At 42.1% G+C, this 26,797-nt stretch overlaps 1 protein-coding gene and 1 long non-coding RNA gene across 5 annotated transcripts in view; both read right to left on the reverse strand.

The window, feature by feature from the left end:
- Positions 1-26,797, reverse strand: part of FGF13 (fibroblast growth factor 13) — a 464,387-nt gene that overhangs the window by 82,468 nt on the left and 355,122 nt on the right. The window lies entirely within an intron of this gene.
- On the reverse strand, positions 881-18,821 carry LOC116662225. Its single transcript, XR_004318239.1, has 3 exons — positions 18,811-18,821; positions 6,798-6,805; positions 881-948 (listed from the first exon to the last, which is right to left on the reverse strand). It is a non-coding gene; the product is annotated as an uncharacterized LOC116662225 (long non-coding RNA).

Raw genomic sequence — 26,797 nt, forward strand, 5'->3', positions numbered from 1 at the left:
CCAACTTACAGAGAGTTGTATGAATTTCTTCAAGAAGTGGGACTACTCTTCACAGGGTGTTTTTGTTTTCCCTCGATGCTCATTGCAGTGATTTCTATCATACTTTGCAGCTTTGAAATCACTTCTTGCCATGTATGTAGCTAACCCTGGTGTTGCCATGGAGATGGAGATCAATGTCACAAGCGGTGGGGGGTCTAATTTGCATATTCTGTTGATTAACAAGGGTATTTGCTAATCCCTGCCAAATTCTCCCATCCACTACCATGACTAATCTCACACGTTGGCAATATATGGGATTCATGAACGTTATGAACTGATCCTCTCAGGTTATTGAACACTTCAGTGCTGTTCAGTAACAGCTTAATTAAGCCTCGAGGAAAAAAAAATCAACAGGAAAATAAAAGTGAATCTTTTAGGAAATTAGTTTATAAGAAGGCAAGTTAGAATTCACTGCAGTGAGGAAGAGCAGTGAATATAATCATACAACGTAAATGGTACATTTCATTTTGGATATTCAGGAGTTGATCATCCTGACCAATCAAGCTTCATGGATTAAGAATCTTCTCTGTGCCTGGCAGTGAGCTAGGGGCTTTCAAATGTGTTACTCCATTTCATTTTCACAATCATCCTATGATGCCCAGAGAGGGGCAATTGAGTTACACTCCCAAATTCAGACACCCACCAAGTGATACTCTCTGAACAAAGATGGACCACCCAAGTGTGTCTGACTCCTTCCAGACCCCTGTAGTGGGACTGCAGATGGAGCTGACCTTCCATCTGATAACTTGATTCTCTAGAGGACAGAAATAGGGTCCATGAAGAGAAGCTGCGAGGAAACCCATTAGAGCTCATTTTGACCAAGCCACTTCTAACAATTGCGGCTGTTCAAAATGGATAGAATGGATTTTCTCGGCAGGTAATCAGTGCCCGGTCAGTGGAAGTGTTCATCTAGGGGCTGTGGGGTTCACACAGGCCTGACTAGCCCTGATCAGATGTTGTAGAAAGGGTTCGTGCATTTGGTCAGTGATTGAATCAAATCATCATGGATCCCTCTGTCAAAGCCCCAACACCGAGACCACCCAAGATGCCTGTTGGTCATAAAAAGCTGGGTGTGTGAAACCTGCTGACCAAGAGACAGTGCCCCCTTGTCAGAGGCTCAGTAGTGGCTCCACAGGGAGAGTTAGTGAAGAGGACTTAGAGGGTTTTAGAGGCTGGGATTGGTCATGAGGTGGTTTTAAAGGAGAATTTCTGTTCAGGAGAGTCCTTCCACATCCAGATCAGAATCTGTCAACTAGGTGAGTTGCTGGGATAGTCAGTGGTCTCATCATTGAGACTCAAACGAGCCATGTAGTGTTACTGTTACAACAGTCCCAGCTGAAAAACAATGACACAAAGAAACTGTCACAGACCAGAGGAGACAAAGATGTGACAATTCAACGAGCTGTGGTATCCCGGATGGGACCCTGGACCCGAACAAGGGCATTCGTGGAAAAACTGAGGAAATCTGAATAAAATCTGTGGTTTATTTGATAGTAATGCACCAGTGTTGGTTTCTTAGTTTTGACAGATGTACCGCAGTAATTTAAGATGTTAACAGGAAGGTAAATGGGAACCCTCTGTATCATCTTTGCAACTTTTCTGTAAATCTAGAATTATTCGAAAAAATTTTTTAAGTTTATTAAAAAATAGTTTGAGTTTTGTTTGTCTTGGACATTATGGCTTGCTTAATCTATTTTTGAGTGATAGTTGAGTATCTTTTACAAGTTGTGGCTCGTTTTATTTCTCACTTTGATTTGGAAAACATTTCAGAGGCCTTCTCGTCTGAATAGATTTTCTATTTAACCTGAATTATGGGGAAATAAGTAATAGGATTTGATGAGGATGGAAATGATTTGTCTAAAATAAGACCAATTTTTCACTCATGCTTTTTTTTCCAATTTTATAATTTCCTGAGTTAAAGGGACCATCTTGAGTACACAAATGACGGTGTGCCAACAGGGTGGCTAAGTCTGTAGGAAAGACACGCACACCCTCTGTCACTGTTCATAGAAAAGCAACAAGTAAAGACTAGTGAAGCCCAGGGGTTATTATGGTTATTTAAGGGGATACAGCTCCCTGAATCTAACACCCAGAGCATGAGAAGTTGATACATGTCTAGAACAGCTCCTTTCTGCCTCACTGAACGGAAACTGCACCCTTGTTCTTCCCAAGCTGAACTGGGAGATTTCTCAGCTAGCAAGCACCACGCATTACAAATTTCAAGCCTTTCCCTCTTTCAGAGGAGCCGGCTGCAGATGGTGTTTGTAATTGCAGCAGAGGAAATGCCATTTAAGGCCAAGAGTATTGATAAGATAATAGCTTCTTTCCTAACTAAGGCTATTTGTTTTGGCCTGCATTTGCACTGATATTTCCTTTTACTGCCCGGGAAGCTTGAAGCTCCTTTTCTCCTCCCTGCAGAAATATTGACATTATTGGTAATGGACAAAGCATGACTTGGCATTTGCAAAAGTAAGGACTAGACATTATAATAAGGCAGCTTTTGTTTGTTTGAGTTTGCCCATGATAATTAGAAACAGTATTTAGTTGTGTCCAATGTCAAGCATCATTTCCACTTGTCAAACTCCAGGCTCAGCAGAATGATGGAAGACTCCCGGGTTTGAGTCTCAGTTCTCCTAGTAACTTGTCTTGAGACTTTTGGAAAACTGTCTACACCCTATTTCCTTATCTATAAAATAAGAGATCTACAGACACAAAACCTCTTCGAATTTAATTAATCCACCATTAATCAGAAAAACAATGGTCATGGGAGTTTATCACATAGCCATAGAATTATTTGTCCATCATATTTAGTTGCTCCATCAAATTGAAAAAGTCATGAAGCACAGGAAGCCAGAAGCTCCAGGGCAGGCTCTCCACTTAATACAGAGGACAGTGGGCTGGACGGCAGAGTGGTTAAGAGCACGAGCTCTACAAGTAGAAAACTTAGGTGTGAATCTTGAGTCCATGGCATGTTAGCTGTGTGGCCTCAGACTGCCAATTAACCTCTCTGTTCCTCAGTTTCCTCAACTGTAAGATGAAAATAACCATAGTACTTATCTCCTAGGGTAACTGTGAGAACTAAATGGATTAACATTGGAAAAGAGCTTAGCAGGTACCTGACATATAGTAGACACACAATAAACTGTAGATGCAGTTTCTGTTATTTTTCTTGTTGACACATGCTATTAAAGCCAAGTTTATCCGCACACATATCTTGATAAAAACAGACAGAACCTTCCGTCTACTGTAGACCAACAGAAGTGACTGATCTGCAGTTGAGACCTCCAATGGGCTCCCATCTCCAGAGCCTGCCCTGGTCTGGACTGTCTGGAATGGAAAAGAATAATAGCAAATACTTACACTGTACCTACTGTATGTGCCCGACACTGGTCCTTTGCATGTATTAATTAATTTTCTCCTACCGAAGAGGTGGGTACTATTATTTTCCCTAATTTGGGGGATGATCAAACTGAGGTATGAGGAGGTAAAGCAACTTGCCTAAGTGGCCGTTAGTATATATCAGAGGCAGGATGTGGACCCAGAGTCTGGTTCCAGAGCCCCTGCTTTTAACACCATGTTTTGCTGCCATAGTAATAGCTCATATTTGGTAAGTGCCTACTAAGTGCTACGCTCATTACAAACCTTCTCTAATCCTTACGGTAACCCTGCAAGGAAGGTATTATGCTTACCTCAATGTTTACAGATGTGGGAAGCGATGCTCAGAAAGCCTACGTAACCTGCCCAGCATCCCAGACCTAGGGCGTGCTGGAGGCTGTCTCGGTAACCTGTGTGCTGCTCACTGTATGGCGTGGTCTCTTAGCAAGAGTGACATTCATGATTTTTAGGTTAAGTTTTTGTTTTTGTTTTAACTCAGAGGCTTTCTAGTAGGAGATGAAGGCAAATTTTGCTCAGTGTCAAATTTCTGGAAGGGTTGGATAACTGCAACGGACGTTGTCTCTGGGAAATATGCAGAGCGCTCCCATTAATGAGGCTCAGGATGCAGTAGCCTTCAGTGAAGGCCCCCTGCTGCTAGTCCAGGCCCCGCGGCCCTGAGGAGATCTGTAGATCTCTCCCACAAGAAGATTTTCTCTTATATAAAGGGAAAGAGTTACTGAAGCACATAAAGAAAGCTTCCATCTGAAATTCAAATTTGTTCAACCTTCCTGAGAATGAATCTTAAGTGAACAAAATAACATTCTGACTAAAGCCCATGATCACATCACGTTTTACGTGATGAAACCCAATGAGACGCATGGAGGAAATCACTGCGCAACCAACTCACCCTATTTAATTCTACGGGAGAGCAGTTCTCCTAGACGCACCCTAAAAAAGCAGAGGGTATCGATGAAGCCTACACATTTTTTGTGCTCTACTAAGAAAATGTACCTAGTAAAATGTGAAACAAAGCTAATGATTGACGTTTCCTTGTCTTTTGACGCTTGGAAGTATACCCCACAAAGAATGCTCCAAGAGGCATTACAGTGCACAACAAAGGGGTGGGAAAAGATCTGAGTTCTGCGATGTTTATGCCTTTCCCATTGGATATTACTTTCATATAACTCCTTATTTCAAGTTTGTGTAAAAAACTGTCTCCCAAGTTCAATAAGGTCATAACACTTAGTATGAAAAAGAAGACAGACAGGAAAACTTATATTTTACATATAACTTTGACTTTCACTCACCCAGTATTTTAATATTATATTATCCTTTTCAAAGCCACAGTAAGCAAAAACTGGAGAAAAATGTGAATTCATACTGTTGAGGAACCTTATGAGCGGTAAAATATGAACACATTTATATTAAATAAAAGCCTTTTATGAATCATAATCCATCATACAGTGGCCTGTTTGCTTCTACTCTAAGTTGACACAATTTTTGTAGCTTTCCTATTTGAGCTCCGTAAGTTATAACTCCAGTTTTTTTCAAAGTTTCAGAGGGAAGTCAGTCTCTTATCTAGCATTTAAATGTGAGTAGGCAAGAGATAACATTTTCCCCTTCTCCCATTCCCAAATACTCCATCCCCTGAGCCATACCCCCTTGACTCCACAAAGAGCTTTTGTTGAAAATTGAGCACGAACCAACTCTGACCTCCAAATTGGAGAATGGGTCTAACCAGGCCATATGCTTAGTTAATCATACACAGAATTTTGGAATATTATGTAGCTGTCAGATATTTTTCTAACATTATATTAGGTTCGATTACTTCTGCAATAATGGTACTCAAGCATAGAGCTAAGATACCATGGTAAACAAAATTCAGAAAGTAGGAATTAGAATTCTTCCCATACTCTAGGCTTTACAATGAGTAGGAGATGGTGGTCATCCGCCATTGGGGGAGGGGCAGGGAAACTGAGGGAGACACCCCCCTCTCCTCCATTCTAGGTGCACAGTGCAGGGAGGGCAGGGATAATCGCGGAGAGAAACCCCACAGGTGCTGCGTACCTTGAGCACACTGAGTACCAGTCAGCGGCCCTCTACTGCCGTGAAGGGCAAGAGATGAAAGCGAGAACGCCCACTCCTGTCAGCGTTCCAGTTTACAGAGCCTGCTGAAGTATGAGAAACTACCAGGCACTATCAGATTGAATCCTGCTAAAGGGAAAGCTATACTCCTTCCCTTAAATAAAGTGAAGCCTGTTGTAAACTGAATAGAACTGCAGCAACAACAAAGCTCAGCTACAGATCACTCCGACAGTAGCCTTATCCCAAACCAAACAGTAACGGCCTAAGGAAGAAAGGGTATTCTCATTCATGGACATTGATATAAGTTACCTCAGTTTCTGCTCTTTTACAGATAGTGACTGGTATTTAAATGGAAACAGAAGACTTACAAAAAAGGAAGAAAACAGAAAATATTCTCAAGAGATAGAGTCAATACAACCAATCCCAGAGGTGGCCTAGATGAAGAAATCATCAAAGACTTTAACGTAACTGTGATAAATATTTTAAAAGATCTAATGGAAAAGGTGACTAACATGCACGAATGGGTATAGAATGTCAGCGTTGAGATGGAGACTATGGACAGAGAAAAATGGAAGGGCTAGAAGTGAAATGTAGACTGTCAGAGATGATGAATTTGTTCTCAGGGATTATCAGTTGACTGGCTATATAGCAGAGAATGAAATTTGTGACTTGGATACATGTGAATATAAAGAATCTAAAAAGAAACAGGAAGAAATAAAACAGCAAAAAGAAATGGAACAGAGCTTCTGATATCTGTGGGACAATAGCAAACCATCTGACATATGAGTAATTAGAGTCCCTGGAGGAGAAGAAAGAGAGGGATGAGCAGAAGAAATATGTGAGGGGATAACAACCAACAATTTTTCAAAATTTATGGAAAGACATCTTAACTGTCCAAGAAGCTCAGAAAATACCAACCAGGATTAATAAAACAAACAACAACCAGCTAAGCACATCGGAGACAAACTACTAAAGCTACTAAGATAAAGAGACAATCTTGAAAGCATCCAGGAAAAACAGAAATACTACATACAGGGGAGCAATGATAAGAATAATATATAAAACGTCTCAACAGAAACAATGAGACAGAAGACAGTGGAGTATCATTTCATCTGCTTGCTGAAAGAAAAATAAAACCTGTCAAACCTATCCAGCCAAAAATATGTTTCAAAGATGAAGGTGAAATAAAGAAATTTTCAGGAAAAAAAGCTGAAAAAATTTTACCCAGTAGAAACACACTACAAGAAATACTCAAAAAAAAAAAAAAAGCTCTTTATACTTAAGTAAAATTATACCACCTAGAAATCTAATTTTGTAGGAAGAAATGAAACACACCAGAAGGAGTAAATATATTGCTAAGTAAAAAGGATCAATATTTTTCAAAAACAGTATGTGCATGTTGGGGGGTGTGTGTGTAGAAATCACATCAAAGACTATTGACTGTTCATAGTAAAAATAATCAATGAAGTAACAAGGGGGGTTGTAACACATGTAGAATAAAACATATAAGAAAATGATCATAAAGGTTGTGAGTGGGATAATTGGAAGAATAATGCTGCCAATTTCTTACTTTCTATGGGAAGCAATAGAATATACATTGAAAGTGGCAGAAATAGAGATGCTTATTGTAATCTTGTGAAACTGCTAAAAATAATACAAAGAATGTAAAATGAAAAAAAAATTGTGATTCACCCCCAAAAAGGCTGGAAAAGAGGAACAGGAAGATGCAAAGAGATTGGACAAATAGAAATCAAGAACCGAAATGGAATATTTAAATCGAAACATATCAATAATTATGATATAAAATGCTGGAGAGGGTGTGGAGAAAAAGGAATCCCCCTACACTGCTGGTTGGAATGTAGTTTGGTGCAGCTGCTATGGAGGACAGTATGGAGATTCCTTAAAAAACTACAAACAGACTTACCATATGAACCAGCAATCCCACTCCTGGGCATATATCTGGCGGGAACTCTAATTCGAAGACTCATACACCCCAACTTTCATAGCAGCACTATTTACAATAGCCAAGAAATGGAAGCAATCTAAATACCCACTGACAGAGGACTGAATAAAGAAGTTGTGGTATATTTATACAATTGAATACTACTCAGCCATAAAAAAGAATGAAATAATGCCATTTGCAGCAACATGGGTGGATCTAGAGATTATCACAGTAAGTGAAGTAAGTCAGAGAAAAACAAATATCGTATGATATCACTTATAGGTGGAATCTGAAAAGAAAGACACAAATGAACTTATTTACAAAACAGGAACAGACTCACAGACATAGAAAACAAACTTACGGTTACTAGGGGGAAAGGGAGTGGGAAGGGATAAATTGAGAGTTCAAGATTTGCAGATACTAACTACTATAATTTAAATAGATAAACAACAAGGTCATACTGTATAGCACAGGGAACTATATTCAATATCTTGTAGTAACATATAATGAAAAAGAATATGAAAAGGAATATATGTATGTATATGCATAACTGAAACATTATGCTTACACCAGAAATTGATGCAACATTGTAAACTGACTACACTTCAATTAAAAAATTGAAAAAATTTATGATATAAATATAAATGGTAAAAGGCAGAATTTGGGGACTAGAAGAAAAGGAAAGACTGCATTATATGCTGCTTACAAAACACACTTTAAACATAAAGACACAAAGAGGGTGGACGTCAAAGAATGGAAGATATGCATATTGCAAACACTGAGCCTAACATAGATGCTGTGGCAGTACCAGTGTCAGATAAAGTAGACTTCATGGCGATGAATACCACCAGAGATAAAGAAGGAAATTTCATAATTATACAATGGTCAATTTATCAAGAATATTAATTCCTACATGTTTATGCCTAACAAAGGTATTACATACATGAAGCAAAAATTGGTAACAATAAAATGATATCCAGATAAATCCACAATTATGGTTGAAGGTTTCAATACTCATCTCTAAGGCATTGATAGAATATACAGACCAAAAAAAATCAGAGTATAGAATTGAACAACACTATCAATCAATTGGACCTGATATAAATTTACAGAACACTGCACTAACCAATAGTAGGAAACACATTCTTCTCAAGGGCACCAAGCAGACTACGAGCTCGGCCATCATACAAGTTTAAATAAATGCCTAAAGATTAAAATCAAACAGAATATGTTATCTGACTGCAACAATATCAAGTTTAAAATCAACATCAAGAACGTACATAGACCTGCCCCCCAAATTTGGAAATCAAATACCACACATTTCAATAAGCCATGGGTAAAAGGAAATTAGGAACTATTTTGAACTGAATGATAATTAAATACAATATATTGAAAAATGAAATGAATCTAAAGCAATCCTTATAGGGAAACATATAGCTGCTTTAAATGCTTTTACTCAACAACAAAAAGAAAGTTGTAAAATCAGTGATTTATATTTGCACCTTAAGAAGCCAGAAAAAGAAGAACTAACTAAATCCCAAATAAACAAGGAGAAAGGACATCATAAAAATGAGGGTATCAATGACACCAATAGAGATAATCACTAAAGCCAAAGGTTGATTCTTTGAAAACATTAATAAAATTTTAAACTATTAGCAATATAGAGCAAGAAAAAGAAAAAATACGAACTATGAATATAATAAATGGAAATGAGGACATCACTAGAGATGCTACAGATGTTAAAAGGATAGTGAGAGGCTGTTGTGGACAATTCAATAGTAAGACCAAAAAACCCAGTGAAAAATAGGCAAAACACTTGAACAGGTACTTCAATGAAGAAGATATACAAAGAGCCACTAAGCACATGAGGAAGTACTCAACATTCTTAGTCATCAGGCAGATGCAACTTAAAACCCAAATATAATACCACAATACACACACAAGAATAGGACGAATGAAAAGAACTCTCAACCCCAAATGTTGGCGATTATGTGGAACAATCACAATTCTCATTGGTGGGAGTGTAAAAGGAAGGGAATGTTCAGCAGTAGCTTAAAAGTTAAATTTCTATCAACCTTAGTACCCCACAATTTCACTGCTAGCTGTCTGTCCAAGAGAAATTACAGCAGATACCCACAAAAAGATTTGTAAAAATTGTTTATAGAAGCTTTACTCATTGTGACCAAAATCTGGCAACAGTCTAGATGTCCCTCAATGACAGAGCAGGTCAACGAACTGGCATAGTCATGCAATGGAATACTTCTCAGCGAAAAAGTGGAATGACTTACCCATACACATAGACACTTGGGTGAACTTCAGAAACCTTATTCTGGGTGAAAGGAGCCAGACACACAAAAAAGCACCTACGTAATGTTTCCACTTACATGAAGTCCTAAAGTAGCAAAACTAACCTATGATGAGAGAGGAAGTTCAATAGTTGCTTCTGGCAGTTGACTAGGAAGGGCCGTAAGGGAACTTTCTGGGGTGATGGATATGTTCTCTATCTTGAATGTAGATTACATGAGTGAATGCATTTTTCAAAACTGATCAAACTTTTACTGTATGTAAATTATATCTAAATAGCAAAACAAACAAACAAACAAAAAAAACCTTTAAAAAGGAATATACACTCGACTTCTTATGTGTGAATGTGGGAGGCTGGTGAGGGAGGGACAACAGTGAAGGTTGGGAAGCGAGTAATGAGTGGAGAATAGTTCCAGGATTTCTCTAAGTGAGATATGTGTCATCTTCCGTTCCAGAATCAGATGGAGTACTTGTTAGAATGTCAATTCTTGGGTTCCAACCAAATCAGCCAGGAATCTCCAATTTTAGCCAGTTTCGCAAAGGATACTGATGGCACACACTGAAGTTTGGGAACAGCTGGGTTACAGAATTTTCAGCTCAGGATATAGAATTCTACCATAGAGAAACAGTGTAGTTAGACAACACTGAAGCTAATGCTTGAAATGTGATTTTGGATACTTTGTGAGTGATGAGTGTTTTGAGTCAGCTTTCATATGTCTATAAAATCAGACTATTTTATTTTATTGAGATGAGTTGACATTGTAATTTTGAGTTGGAAGCTTGAAACTGAGCATCTGACAGAAACTGTAACATTAACTGAGATTCTAAATTTTCCTGTTATGGAGATGAACTGTCATGTATTCATGTAAAACATGTTTAAGGAAAGTGAGTTATATTGTATCAGAATAATAATTGTGCTTCTATTATGCATAAAGCAGTCACAGAATTGCCATTGAAACAAAAAGACATGAGCTTGGGAGTGATCGTAACCAAAGACTACCAACCTCTTACATTGGTGTTTTAAATATCTAAAGATCTTGCAATCAGAATAGTAACAATTGGCCAATCAACAAGCCAGTATTTGTTCAAAATCCATTATATCTGGGATAGTATGGCATTACACGGACCTGTTTTAAAGACTAGCTCCAATGTTCATTAACTGGGGAACTCTCTCATTATTTAACCTCTGAGTATCAGTTCCCTCAGCAGTAAAATGAAGAAAATATTCACCTCCCTTGCAGGCTTGTTGTAAGAATTAGAATTATACATGTACAGTATTTAAGCTGGGGACTGGTTCATAGTTGATGCTTATCAAATGGTAGCTGTTTTTTCTTGGTCATACAATCTAATCATTATGGTGATTACTTAAACCTCTTTTTCTTTTTAAATTTTTTGGGGTAATTAGCTTATTTATTTAAATGGAGGTACTGGGGAGTGAACCCAGGACCTCATGCATTGCTAAGCACGTGCTCTACCGCTGAGCTCTCCCCTCCCCTCCAAGCCTCTTTTTCTTCATGAAGAGGAAGAAGGAAACTGTTGACCAAGAACAAAGATCAAGTGCATCACATATTTAGAGAATGAAATAATATGGAAAGGAAAAAAATAAGAGCCTGAATGGTTGTTTTGGAGTGTTAAGATCTATAGAGCAGGGTTATGATGTGACTTAGGGGAAAGAGACCAAAAAGGCTGCTTGAGCTGCTTCAGGACTATATATTCCATGGCTTATTCAGTACTGTACATCTAGAAGCTAGCAGAGCGCCTGTAACATAGTCGGTTCTCAGGGCACATTTGCTGAGTGAATGAAAGGCGGCAAAAGGAATCTTCGCAGCTTGTACGTGGTCCAGGCTGGCTCAGCCAGTGAACGTGAGCGGTCTTGTTCTGACTGTCTCGATATTTTATGTCGTAGCAGTGGTTAACTAAGAAGTCAAGGAATTCTCAGGACCCAAACAAAAGCTTGGGCTTTTTTTTCCCCACAAAAATGGCATTTTAAGTTACCACTGTTATTAGTTCTGTGCTATTGATTAAGGGGATAAAAAAGAAGGGCTGAATATGAGCCTTGCCTCCTAGGAATTTATAATCCAATGCAGAAAATGAGCACAAAGTTCAATACAAATGAGGGAGTTCAGAATGTGTGTCATATGGTTGGTTTAGCCAGTAAGTCCTACGAGAGTTCCAGGGGTGAAGAAATCTTAGTTGTTTGGTAGGGGGGTGGTTTAGAAAGGGCACCTCAGAGGACATGAACCAAAGTCTCACACACATTTAAGTCCCTGGTTAAATTACACCTCGTCAATGAGGCCGTCCCAAATCCAGCCAGCAGAAGGCGTCTATCCTAGTCCTGATCCCCTGTGGCCTTCTGTATTTCCGTTACAGCACTCATCACAGTACGTCTGGTGTTAGCTAGCTGGGCGAGCAGTCTGTGCCTTCCTGGCAGGCAGGACCTATGGCTCCCCAATCTTGGCACCTCTCTCAGTGTTAGCACATCACAGAGAGGACACTGCATAGAGAACACATTCTTGAACTGGACAAATTCCTCTAGGTGCAACGAAGGAGACTGGATTGCCTGAAGCAATTCTTTTAGGGAAGGAGGGAGATGGGACTGGAAAGGTTATGTTGAGCCGGACTATGGTGGTCCTTGCTTACAGAATAAAGTCAACCACCCCCTGCCCCCAACCGGTTGGCAAACAGAATGAAGCCAGTGAAGGTTTTTATATAGAGAAGGAACATGATGAGGGTGGCATTTGGAGACCTTATCATATTTCCTCATATGAGCTAGTATTAGAGCTGGAAAAACATCTCCTTACGCAACTGCACAGTCAGGCCCCAGCAGAACAACGACTATTACAAAGAATTCCCGAGTATTTGGTATTTACACAGAGATGCGTGCACAGAACCAACCAAAGAACGAGTCCTAGTAAACATCCCCAACTCCGACTCCTCTGGAGCCCAAGTATATGCCTAAATAACACCCATCTTGTTATGCAAGGAAAGGCTCCTGAACGATAATTCTTAGTCCTCTAAGAACAGAGTAAAGGATGGAATATATTGAGAAAGGGTTAATATTTGGACATTGCTGCTACTTGTTGAACTAGACATAGCAAGTCAGCACGAGTAACAGATTAGAGTTTCGGGTCCAGGAGACACGCATATGCCCTCTTTAAATTTGTAAATGACTATACTTGTTATTTACAGGTATAGTGTAAATACCTCTGAGTAAGATATTTAAACAATTGTATTTTAGAAGGCAGTGGTATCATGTTGTATCAGGCAATAGCTGCTAAATCATCAGAAGCACTAATAAATGATTCAGAAAATTTGCAAAACAGAGTAAACAGATTTAAATGTCACCATTTAAAAGATTCAAATAAGGCACTATTAAAACATACTTTAGCAAGCCCTGGTCAGAGACTTCCTTCTGAACAGAATGTAGATTATGTTTTCATTCTGGTATGCAAAATTCAGACTTTCAAATGGATAGATTAAAGAGTAATCCTTTAAATGCATGTTATAAAAGAAGTTTCCACTTTACAAAAACATTCACAAAAAGGCTCCTTCCCTTACTACATACCCCATGTGGATTTCAAATGGTACTTGATTTACATATAATTTTCCGGAAACAATTTAGTTGTATAAAGCAAGACACACTTGTTCTGTAGACTGAGATATGCTTAAACTTATAGGCCATGCCCAGTGGCACTGCTGGAAAGGAAAGTTAAGGCACATTCATCTTTCTCCTACAGAAATGGTATTCCAAGGGGAATTTACAGAAACTTTTCTACCCAAAAGGTACTTGATCCTGTGGCTACGCTCCTTCCTTCTCAAGAGCTTAGCTGCTGGGATAAATTGTCCCACCATCCATGACCTCTTCACTTCCAATAGTATTCACAACTCCAAAGCCTCTGGTTTCCAAAGCAATGGCAAAGGCAAATACACTATACATTCTAAAGACCCAATGTGAAGACAGTCCTTCCAGTCAGTTTTATAAGATCAGCTTAGATTGTTTCATCATTTGTCCAGAGCAAATAGATTGAAATGTTTTTGAGTTGTTCTATGCAGCCATTGTCGATATATTCATTTACTCAACAAACACCGAGTATCTGCTCAGCCCCAGGCCCGGGGCCAGGCAGTAAGAATTGCGTATTATGAGAAGGCACTTGGATGCACTGCCCGGGTAACAGTGGCCTCAATGTTTGGAATGAGTGATTTGGGGAAACAGCTCAAAGTACACATCTGCATCCCCTAAAAAACAAACTAAGCGATTATTGACAAAAAACAGTAACTATATCATTTCCTAAGTGCCTATCGATAAGAAAATGATCCACAAATACACTGTTTCCTATAGTTGCCGAAGAAGGGGGAAATCTGTCTTCATGTGTCCTAAATTTTGGAAACTCTGAATCTACACGCTATGTGGAATTCTAGGCAGATGTAGGGATAGCCACTGAATAGAAGGCCCCTAACCAGCCAGAAAAAGAAAAGAACACGAAGGGACCTTGAAAAGCTGAAAAACTAGTCACGGGGACGAGCAGAAAGCAGCACAGCAAGGACATAAACACGTAGAGAAATAAGTGGCTGAGTTGGAAACACAACTTTTAGTAGGCGAAAGAGCCTTGGACTCCTTGATTTCAATACGCATGATCGTGAGGGCTTCCAGGGTGAAGGGTGACACAGACGGAGTACAGCTACTGTCCTTTAGCTTCACCGAGGACCAAATGAGAGGCACCAGACTTCATTAGAGGATGGGGGATTTAGGGAGAATGTTTTTGCCTTGAAAGCCATTGAAATGAATTCTTTAAAGAGCTTATGGGTGCGGTGGCTGGGACAGTCTCAGTATATGAGAGGTGAAGTGTTTAACCATCTAAAGACAAAGAGATAAACTACCTGAACTTTCTTGGCACTCGTCATCCTCTGGTGGCATAATCCTTTGTCCTGGTCTCATTTGCACTATGTCACCATGGACTCAGAGCTTACCCTGTATCGCATCAAGTACTTTTAACTTTCCTTTCAAAGAGAAACTGCAGCATCCTCAGTCACTGCCAATCTGTCCCCTAGTTTGCACTCATTTCTGCAAAGGGCCTTGGTTTGCCATGAACATACATCTATTTAAAACAGACACATCTATTTACAACATTTCATTAATCAATCTAGAAGTCTTTTGTAAGCATAAAATTGGTTTGTGCTTGAATCTAACCAAACAGCTTAGATGGCAATCTGATCACTTCCAATTAATGCATGCACTTGTCAATGCAATAATTGTTTGGTGAGAATTACTTATGTCACAGACCTTACTCAGCAAAGAATTAATGTACTCGTTCCACTCAAATACTTTACAAGCAGGGAGATGGGTTTAAATGTTTCTGGCACACGTACTATAAGGTACGTAGACTCCGCAGTCCCTTTAAGGATGATTATAAGCCATTTCCCATCTGACAGGTGGAAACTTTGATGGGTTTATTAGAGGCATGAATTGTGAGAATAATTAGAAAATGAAATGCTGAACCGACCTCACAAATTCTACAATGATTTCCATCACTAATACTGCCCTTGACGCCCTAACTGTTCAAATGAACTTCTCCTTTTCATGCGATCAACTGGAAATAACCAAATAAGCAATGCCCGTGCAACACGACAGATCAGTCCTAACCTTCATTTGGGGATGCTCCAGGATCACTCCAAGTAGTTCGGGAGATCCTGCGAAGTACTCAGAAGGGAAAATCTATTAATCCCAGTTAATTCCATGAATAAACACATGCTAACTCAGCAGTTTCAGAACAGGGGGAAGGATTTTGAAGAAATAAGAACTGCAAAGAGTAATCGCTCATCTGGACAATATGTCCTAGCAAAATAACACATTTAGAGGGGTGAGCATGCTCTGGGATGTCTCGAGTTCAATGATAAACAAAGTGCAAAGGGTTGCAATGGAAGCGTTTGCTTGATGAGGTTACTTGGTTCAAATAATATGAAGACTGGCAAAAGTTTCAAAACAAAAGATGCCATTTTCCATTTAGTGAGATGTTCACATTTCTCATCAAAAAGTAGCCAGCGGAGAGATTTAAAGTCTCCCAAAGAATCCCTGTCTTGCTATTTTCTGAGGCTTGAAACTGACGGCTCCGGCAACCTTCTCTCATCTTGTTTTTCTCTGCGAGCCGGAGGCTCTTGGGCGTTGGTTCCATTAGCTATCTGCGGCATCTCCCCCGCCGCCATGGACGAACAGATCGTCTCCCAGTTTCGCTTAGATGTCATGGAGTGCCTATCTTCTGAGATTTCCCTTAAGATACACCTAATAAGATTCTCAGAATTAATGTGCGATTGTGTCCACTTTCTCGTCGCTCTGGGTTGCCTTCTCTTTCCTTCCCTTCCTAAGCTAAAGGCAAAATACATTTCAAGCCGATTATAATTATTCTCTTTTCTTCCTTCCTTCAGAAATTCAGATGAATGTTTTGTGCTGTCTGCATAAAGGCAAATCTGGAGGTAGGAAATCTCTCTCAGATCAGCTGGTGTCACAGTTTTCTAAATACAAATAGGGCTTTAAATAGACAGATAAACACACTCACGCTTCTATAACAATTAATATCTAAAAATTCCTCTTAGGAAAAACAAACAAACAAAGCATTTTTCAAAGAGTCTATGTTCAAAAGCCACACATCATGGAGTACAGGGAAACTCAAGAGCCCCTGTCCCATCCGGAAAGCAAAGATCTCAACAGAAAGATCTCCGGCATAATTTTGTTAATTTCCACAAAAGCGTTAATGTCCAGGATAAGCTCCCAAATCTCTGTCCTTCAAAAACATCGCTTAAATAAATCTTACCTGAATACGACTTCCTTAACAAAGCCATGCTTCTTTATAAGCTGGTCCTACCCAGACAATTGCTGTCTACATTTGGAGCAGACACAGAGAGAGGAGATCAGAGAAAGTTTAAGGCATATCTAAAGTATTCTCCAAGGTACTGGCCAGAAACATCAAGCCCATACTCGCGGTATAGAGAGATCATTAATGGGCATTAGTGACAGACCATTATGACTCTCACAGATCATTAATGATTCATCATGTAGCAGTATTGTTCTGGCAATAATCAGACCATTGCTTGGACTCAGATATAAGCTTCACTCATACTATTTGCTTAAACTTATTATTTCCAAGCATAAAATTTTATTTTGCCTTCTAGAATTACGAAAAATGGTCTGTAACAGGATCCCTCAGCACATTAGAGGACTTTTTGGAGCTAGCTGCCTTCTTTGGTAGATGCTTCTCCTGCTGTCAGAAATCTTGTTGTCTGAAAGGCTCCCCAATAGCTTCTGGGATGTGGAAAATGTGTCTTTTTATTTTGAAGTTGAATTATTGATGAATAGAAAATGCTACAAGCAAAATAAACATTTAGAAGAATTACAGTTGCTCAATCCTCTGTAACAATCACTCATCAAATGTTGAAATTTTACTTGAATTTTGAGTTTCTTGTCAAAAAGAACATTTTCATATTGAAGTCCCTTGTTAAAAACTCAGAGCATCTACTAGCAGCCTGTGACGAGGCTTTTGGCTAATTATAACAAAAAAGCAAGAAACACAGTCTGTTTTAGCATCATGCCACACACGTTACCAAAGCACTCAACAGTGTTAATATAGGAATCAAAATTTTAAGGAAAAGTGAAATCCCAAACCAAATTGTCATTCTTTTTATTTTTACCTTATGGAAGAGCCACTATTTTGGTTCAAAATTCAAATGGAAATGGAAATTTAGTTATTCCGGGAGCAAACGAGTCTTTCCTATTGAACAGATTGGATTCTCCTTCTATGTGGCTCTGGGAAAACTTCCCTTGAGTCAGAGAGAAGGGAAATCTGTCTCAAGGTCTGAATATCGTCACTATCAATGAATATTGAAGAAATTACTGACACCCACAAGGAGCTATATTTATGAAGCCCATCACCCATACTCGGTGCTATATGGAAAAGAAGATTATGTATACCCAAAAGCATTCCATCAACTTACATAATTTTTTTCCCTTAAGCGTCTCTGCATAATCAAAATTGCCTTGTGCTCTCTCCCTCCACTTTTCCATCCAACACTAAGAGTGTAACAGACAACAGCTGCAAACGTTAGCCCCTCCCAAAGGGATCCAGCCTCCAGCGAAATTGGTTTAGCTGCAAGGACGGCATTTCAGCAGTAGGCAGAGGATGGAGAAAATTTGTTCTGCCCTGAAATCAAGCATCCTCCCCCAGCGCCGTCAGCCGCCCACAGCCCAGGGGCCCGAGCACCAGGAGCCCTCAGAACCCAAGTGGGCCGAGGTGTCGCTCCTCAGCGGGGAAGTGTGTCCCGGTTTCATGCTTTGCGGTCACTGTTTTTAAATTCTTAACAATTTTTGAACAAAGAGCAGAAATTTTTAACATTCTCATTTTGCACTGGGCCCTGCAAATTATGTAGCCAGTCCTAACCCTTACAAACCATCAGTTAGCTAGCCAGTCATGCTTAGAGGGGCAGATGGTCGGCTTCAGAGTGTGGCCATGGGGTCTTCCCCGTTGCCCTTGGGCTGGGAAGCTGAGCTACTGCTCAGGCCACAAGACACGCGGTTGCATATGCTCAGATCCCTGTTTGCAAACCAAAATGGCTAACGGAAGACTTTCGGCTTCCGTGAACTCCTTATGCAGGAGAGATGCCAACTTCCTTCAAGCAAAAATAGCAAACCCTAATATGGAGGCAGTCTCTCTTGGCCAATGGAAGAGCTCTTTTGAAAGAGGCATTTCTCAAGGGGCAAAATTAAGTCATCTTGATCGGAGTGGTCTTACCGGGTCTAATCAAGAGACTCTGTCTTCTTTTAGTTGCGCCATAGCTTCTTATGACCATACAGGGGCTGCATTGGGCAGCGCACTGGGGCGTGAGATCCCCCAGGAGGAGAGCGACGTGATCTTTGGATGTCTAGACTGCACAGAAATAAACCAAGCGAGGGCTGACAGGGAGCCGGACTGCAAGGCAGGTGAAGTTTATTTCTGTTCTCCTGTCTCTCCTTTCCCCCAAACCAGTTCTCAGCCACTCAGGGCCTTCATGCTGCTGTCCAGCTGCTGCAACTCCACCACCGGAAGAGCTCCCTAGGAGGCGTGGCAGCCCCCTTGGCACCCCAGGCCCTACCTTCTCTTGCATCCCATGTCTCCCGAGCCTCCTAGTCCTCCGTGTGGCTGGTCTTGGTCAGGCATTATGGAGCAAAGTCATCTAATTGAACGCATGTACACAAATTTCTGAGTAAATGCCAGCTCTCGCAAAAGTGTTTTCATTTTCAAAGTGCCTTGTTCTTCGATTGGCATACTCTTGGGTAGTGGGACCAGTGGAAGGATTTCAAGCAACAGAAAGGCAGAGGGGAAGGCAGTGCTCACCTGTTCGATTTAGCCTTAGGTGGGGATATACTTCAACATCTGCATCACTTCTTTACTGATTACAGTTTCTAAACCTTAGGGCTAAGGTCTTCCCACCCTTTAAAACGTAGCAAGGAGGGGACAGATTTGGGCCCATCCAGCCCATTTGTTCACAGTACCGCTCCCAACCCCACATGCCAACAAATTGCATTCTTCTAATGTACCAGGCTCTTTCACACCTCCACAGGTCTCTTCAAGATCTTGCCCAGCACAGGGTGCCCTTCGTCCTCTGTCTGTACCCAACGCAAACATCTATCATCAGACTAGTAAACTTGATTGCGTTCAGCTGTTTACATTTACTGGCCTGTAAGTGGCTAGAGGGCAAGGGCCACGTGTGATCTGCCAAGCATCTGTGAATAAATGAAATCAACAGAAAATGGTGTCTCGTAAATGGTGAACGCACTAGCAGTCTGAGCCTGCATGGCTGTCATAATTGTGACACAAAGATTCACAGGCTGTAGGGTGCAGCTTTGCTTTAGCTGATTTAGGCAGGGTTGCATGGGTACCTTCACCGCCTTTACGGTGACTTTAATCCACGTCGAATTGATACTAGGGTGAGAGCTCAGTGCTGTGTCACTCATCCTCTTCCAAGAGATGCCATCAGCAACTAACTCTCTGTTTCTGCCCTTGGAACAACAGTACCCCTCCAAAGTCACAATCTATCGTCTGTCCCTGTTTAATCCAACTCAACAGAAGCTGACAAATCTAGTTAACGCTCTGGTGAGTAGCCTTTAATCCCAGCCCAAGTTACAGATCTCCAAGCTTGCACTGCATTGTGGTCGAGTAGCCCGAGTAAGCAGCCTGTCTTCCTGGAGGCCCCAATCAATAGTCTGCCCTCCTCTTAGAGCCCAGACACATCAAAAGCAATAATGCCTGATATTTAATCATTTCCCATTAAAATGCAAAGCTCTGTCTCCAGGCCCCCTTGACAGTTTAATTGTTTTTAAATGTCTGCAGAAGCCGATGTAAACAGATTCGTAGTACATTGTTTACTTGCTGGCCCATCACAGCCTCTTGGCTAATTAATAAGAGCATTTTTGCTGCACACTGGGCATCTTGGCTACACTGATCCCTCATTTTGGGAAGTCATGGGAGAGAGGAATTTATGGGAGTAAGAACAGATAACATTTTTCATTAAAAAGTACCAATGAGTTGAAATTTTATGCCTACACAAAAACCTGCACATGGATGTTTACAGCAGTTTTATTCATCATCGCCAAAACTTGGAAGCCATCAGGATGTCCTTCAGTAGGTGAATGGATAAGTAAACTGTGGTCCATCCAGACAATGAGGAGATATTATTCAACACTTGAAAGAAATGAGCTATCAAGCCACAAAGAGACATGGAGGAACCGTCAATGCATATGACTAGGTGAAAACAGCCAATGAGGAAAGGCTACAAACGGTGTGACTCCAACTCTGTGACATTCTGGAAAAGGCAAAATACGGTGAAGGTAAAGTGGTTGCCAGGGACTGAGGGGAGGGAGAGATGAATAAGCAGAGCACCGAGGATTTTTAGGGCAGTGAAAATGCTCTGTGTGATGCCGTGATGATGGATACCTGTCATGATACATTCGCCCAGACCCACTCAATATACAACACCACAAGTGAACCCTAAGGTCAACTACAGACTTTGGGTGATGATGATCAAGTGTCACAAATGTACCCCTGTGGTAGGGGATGTTGATAATGGGGGAGACAGTGTGGGGGGCAGGGGTATATGGGACATCCCTTTACCTTCCCCTCAATTTTGCTGCGAATCTGAAACTGCTCTAAAAAATAAAAATGAAAAGCACTGGGCACCTAGTATGTTTTCTAGGAGTACACGTTTTCTCACTGAATTCTCATGACTCCCTCGCCCCCACCCCTGTAAGGTTTTCTTTGTTGTGCTTTTTGCTTTTGGAGATGAGGAAACTCAGGCTAAGAGAGGTGAGATTACTTGTCCAAGGTCACAAAGCAGGCATCTGGCTGGAATCCTGTCAAGGGTTTCAAAAGCTTGCTTGGTGGTTAAACTGGAGGCCCTTTATGGCTTCTTCCAAGCCAGTTTTCATGATCATGAGTCCCTCCTCCTGCATAAAAAACTCCCCAGTGAATCCAAGTGCTTGAAGTCCATCAGCGCTGCCCATGTCTCTCATTTCCCACGATACTCAAGGGTCCCAGGGAGGAAAGGAAATGCCATAAAAGAAGCCCCCATCACAGTGGGAAGATAGGAACCAGTTCACTGCAGTCAAGGTCAAGGGCTACACCTCCCTCTCAATTTCTCTGAGTGGAGCAGGTGCAGAGAGGCGCCAGGGAGATCCACGTCTCCCCCATCCCCATGAACACGGGAGTCAGATTCAATAAGAGCTCACTCTTTATTCTGCCCACAGCCCACAACTCAGTCAGCACCTCCAGCACCCTTAGGTACAACAGGCACAGACAAAGCCTTGGCCACTCCCAGCAATACCACCTAATTGAGTATTTTAATGTAACAGTCAGAGCTGTGCAAAAAGATAGGCAGTGGGACCGGGGTGATGATCATTTCTTCGCTGGGCTAGTGTCAGGAATGGATGAGAAATTCATGTCAAGTGCTTAGGGCAAGGCCCAGCACACTGAGCAGTCAGTGAAACCAGTCCTTTCTCTCCTGCTCAGTCCCTTCTGGCCCATTTATTTATATCCTCTGTAATCTCATCATTATCCTTCCTGACATTTTGGCAGCATTTTTATGGAAACTGATCAATAAGCAAGCAATCCACGAGCACTAACTGAATCCTGACAATGTATCTTGGTAGTGTACTTTTGCCGTGTGCAGGAGACACAAATGAAAAATACACGCAGACTCACCCAGCTCAGCGTCTAAAAGGATGACAAACATGAATATACCTGAAAACTATCACTCAGAATCCAAGGCCATTAGGGATAGGCCTCCGTCACTGGTTATACAAACTGCAGCTTCCCAAATATTGATCGTGTTGTGTGTGCTCTTCCATTACGGTCTTGTAAGAATCAAAACTGAACTAGTGCACACCAGCTGGTACTGCTGCGTCTGTGTGCTCTCAGGAACAAGAGCTGACGGACGCCACCTCTGATACTTGGACGGGTCCCCTTCTCTAACAGTCTATTCGATGTCGGGGTTAAAAGCAGCGTAGAACATACTTCGTTCTGCTTTTGACATCATAGTAAAAAACACCTGAATTTGTCAATGAACACATTCCAGATATACCACAAATCATACATTTTTAAACTCGACGCCTGATCTTTTAAAGGTGCTGGGGTGGGGGTGTGTATGTGTGCGTGCGTGCGTGCGCGTGCGCATATGTGCACACACGAGCAGGCCCACATGCGCATCTAACTAGCAGGAAGACTTGTTCCAGGCATATGCGATGTTCAAGCATGATGGGAGAGTTATTCATTTCTTGCAAAATTGTATGCAATGCAGGGAAAATAGAAAGGTTATTTGGTTTCTGTAGTTTCTCTTTGAGGGAGAACAAATTAATGAAGAATGGTTTCTCTTTGTGTGCATAGCATCCCCTGGTGGAGAGCTAGCATATTTCAGTTGCATGCTCAAAGATTTGTATTTTTCTCAAGATTTTACGGAGGGAGAAATTAAGTATTTCAACTTTTCTAGATTCATAGCTCATGACCACAGGAATGGATTATAGTCCTCTTTGTTCACTTAATGTGAAGGTTCTCTTGGCTGTATTTAAAATTAATGTCAAAGATTTGCTTATTTTAGGGAAATTTCCTTTTATTCAGCAAGCATCTCCTGAGTGCTAATTACGTGCTAGGTCTGTTGTGGGTTGCTTGAGACACAGGAATACATAAGCCCGGGTCCTTGCTGGGAAGGCGCTTGCCCGGACCTGAAAGAGACCTTGGAAGGACATCTTCAAAAGTACACGGCTGGGAGGCTGAACCAGGCCTAAAGATGGTGGGTGGGAACCAGAAAGGCTTCACAGAGAAGGTGACAGTTGATCTGAACACTGAAAGTTGACTGGTTGTTCCCAAGACAGGTAGAGTTGGTGAGGGAGACAGGGTATTCCAGGCCAAAAAAGGAGAGAGAGCAACCTGAAACCACAGGGGACACACCTGAAGGCGGAAGTCGTTTAGCATGGCCATAGGCTAAGGGACGAGAGTGGGCAAAGAGCAGAGGATTTGGAGGCTTAAACTGAAGCAGCAGGCAGGGGATCATTTAGAAAGCCAGTTTAAGGAGTTTGGAATTTACCCCAAGGGCAGCTGCATTTTATGCTAGAAAGGATTAAAAGTGCTCTCTGAAAGGTAACAGGGGATGTAGCCTGGAGCATGTGGGGGAGGGGAGACTGGAGGCCTGGAGCTCTGTCAAGTGATACCGTGAGAGATAATGAGGATGGAAACTGGAGTTTAGGTTCCTTCTGAAGACCTCTCCCAAGCCTGAATTATTGTCTATATTAAAAAAAAAATTTCTAGTTCTACTCACTAGAAAAGAATCGATTCTTGGGTTGGGGGAAGGGGGCAGGCTAAGCGATGACTTCAAATAGTCATCTAAGCTGCTCTCTGATTTAGGCAACACCACACCGATGCGCTCCGACCCATCTGTAGATTCAGAGGAAGTGAAACCCAGTCCCCCTAAAACCAAGTTCTTCTGCCACGTTGATGAATGACCTCTCCACCCAAAACGCTAGTCCCTTTCTTGTCCAACACTTCAAGATTGCAGAGTATCAAAGAAAAGGGGGGATTGAAACAGAGGAGGATCCTGTGGGGCCCTCTTGGATACAAAAGCCTTCCCATGTCCCCCGTTTCTTGTTTGGAGGAACAAGACTTCAGCCTCCTAGACCTTCCCTGAGTTCCAAAGGGCAGATTCCAACAGTTATAAGTAGGAGAATGAGGGAATGCAGGAAGAAACAAGAGTGCGGCGATGGGGCAGGGTCCTGGGGCCTTCTCGGGGGATGGGCATAACCTGATACAGATCTGAGTTCTTCTACAGGAACTAAGGCCCCACCCAGCTGGAGGAGGAGCACAAACACCTGGATCCCAGACTGGCTGGAACCGGAAGGCTGACTACAAGATTCCTAAAACCTGTTACCTTCCCACCAACCAGAGGAGGGTCACACACCCTCCAGCCCTCCTCCCAAATTTTACCTTTAAAAACCCTTCCCTGAAGACCATCAGGGAGTTCGGGGTATTTTGAGCAAGAGCTGCCTGTCCTCCTTGCTCAGCCCTGCAATCAACCCTTCTATGCTCCAAATTCCAACGTTTCAGTTTGTTTGGCCTCACAGAATGTCGGGTATACGAACAACAGAAGCAACAGAGCAAACTGGTGAAAAGCGGGGGCTCTTGGACCACACAGGCAGAGACTCGAGTCCTGGCTCTGCTTCTCGCCCGAAGCTGTGCTTCCTTGGGCTTGTTTCCTCACCTCTCTGAGTTTCAGTTTCCTCCTCTGTAAAATGGATGTAAGTAATCGTACCTGTCTCGCAGGGAGGTTAGAAGAACTTGACTAGGTAATGTATGTAAAGCACTTACTACCATGCCTGGCACATAATAAGCAATCGGTAAAAGTGAGTTTATTTCGCCTTCCCCTTCCTCGTTCAGTGTGCCGGGGAGCGTGAGTCTTTTGTACGATGCCTGGTACGCAAGTCCCACGGTCCCTGACCAGGCTACTCAACCTTGGGCTGCCAGGAAAGCCTCTATCTGAAAGGCATCTGATGAGTTCAGCAGTCCGTCCCCCTCCTAACCAGGACAGTCTAAGCTCCACAGGCAGAGTTGAGAACAAGCCAGGTTCTCTTGATCCAGAAGGCCTGGTCTGCCTACCTGCCAACTCTTACTGGAAAGCATGGAGCCTGGGGACAAGGCTGGCAGCAGAACCCTATGAGATTTCTAAGTCAGCCAAGAAAGAGACAGGGGAACAGGAAAAGGCCCAGCCAAGACAGGAGGACACGAGGATTGGGCATTGCTGGGAGCTGATGGGTAGATGGTTGGGAGAGGAAGACAGCAGGGCTAGGCCCGGAGGAATTCCCCGAGTCCAGGTGCAGCTTACACAATGGCTCTTTACAGGATTGTCCCAGAATTAGCATTCCTGAGTGAGTCCTGGGGAACACTCAGCTGACCGAGATTCTCTGACTGGAAAGATCCTGTGATCAGTGAGTTTGGGAAAGACTGTTCACCGCGCCCTACGTTTGAAGGGCTGCACATTCTAATACAGCCTACGATAAAGAAACCTACTATCTGTGAGAAACTCTGGGTTAAACGTACTAATTTGCCCCAGAATCCTTTATTTCCCACAATAACTACTAATGTTCCTTAATACTAGCATTTAGTGACTACACTGAGGAACGAGCCTGGCTAATGTCTCCTCAGGCACAGGCCTCTTTACCCAGGGCTGACAGACGGAATCACCCGGGGGGGCCCCTCTTAGTGGCCTCCCAAGGGTCCTGATCCCAGAGGGATGGGGTTGGAAAGCTGCCCTGGATGGGGCTGACTGCATTGCTTCTTGTATTTCTGGTTTCCAGGCAAGGGATTCCTTAAGTGGGTTTGGAAAACCTGGTACCCAGGAAATGGTAAACCTGAAGTCCTTGAAGAAGGCAGTCCACTTGACCTAGAAAGAATCGAGCTTCTGGGCCAGCCACAGTGATTCTAGGCTTCTGAGGTCATGAAGGGCTAGAAAGGGAAAGAACTCAAGTAGCATTTCTGCAGCCCAAGGGCTCCCAGTGGCATCCACCTGCCCCTGCGCGGCTCCAGCAGCATAAGCTCCCTCCGTTTGTTACCGGAGAATAGGTTCTTGTCTTGCTGAGGAAAGAATTCAAGAGTGAGCCATAGTCAAGTGAAAGTAGATTTATTCAGGGAGATACTCCATAGACAGAATGTGGGCTGTCTCAGAAGGCAAGAGAGGTGGCCCTGAGGGGTGGGGGTGGTTCGTTTTTATGGGCTGGGTAATTTCACATGCTAACAAGTGAGAGGATTATTCCAACTGTTTTGGGGGAAGGGGCGGGGATTTCCAGGAATTTGGCCCCACCTACTTTTGACCTTTTATAGTCAGCCTACGAACTGTCATGGTGCCTGTGGGTGTGCCATTTAGCATGCTAATATATTACAATGAGCCTATAATGAGGCCCAGGATCTACTGGAAGTGGAATCTTCCACCATCTTGGGCTAAGCTGGTTCTAACCAGTTTATGTCCTATCCTCAATTGCTGTGTGACTGTTTTAATGGTCGTGCTGTGCCCCCTTCCCCCCTGTCTCACTTTGACACATGAGGTAACAGAAACTCAGGAAGTTTGATCACAGGCTGAGGTCACAACCGAGCCTGCTGCTTTTGTTACAACATAATTTAAATACAGTGTTTCACTGAACTGCACAAAATGTGGATAACCTTGGGATGTGTACTTGTTATGGACGGAATTGTGTCCCCCCTCAGAATTCATATGTTGAAGCCCTGCCCCCAGTTTGGATATAGGACCTTTAGGGAGATAATTAAGGTTAAATGAGATCACAAGGGTGGGGTCCTAATCTGACAGGTGTCCTTATAAGAAGAGGAAGAGACACTAGGGCACTCAGGCAATCTCTCTCTCTTTCCTGCCCCTCCCACACAAGACTATGTGAAGATACAGCGAGAAGGTAGCCATCTACAAGCCAGGAAAAGAGGCTTGACTAGAAACTAACCCTTACAGCAACTTGATCTTGGACTTCCAGCCTCTAGGACTTTG

Source organism: Camelus ferus, chromosome X (assembly GCF_009834535.1).
Source record: "Camelus ferus isolate YT-003-E chromosome X, BCGSAC_Cfer_1.0, whole genome shotgun sequence".
NCBI lineage: Eukaryota > Metazoa > Chordata > Mammalia > Artiodactyla > Camelidae > Camelus > Camelus ferus.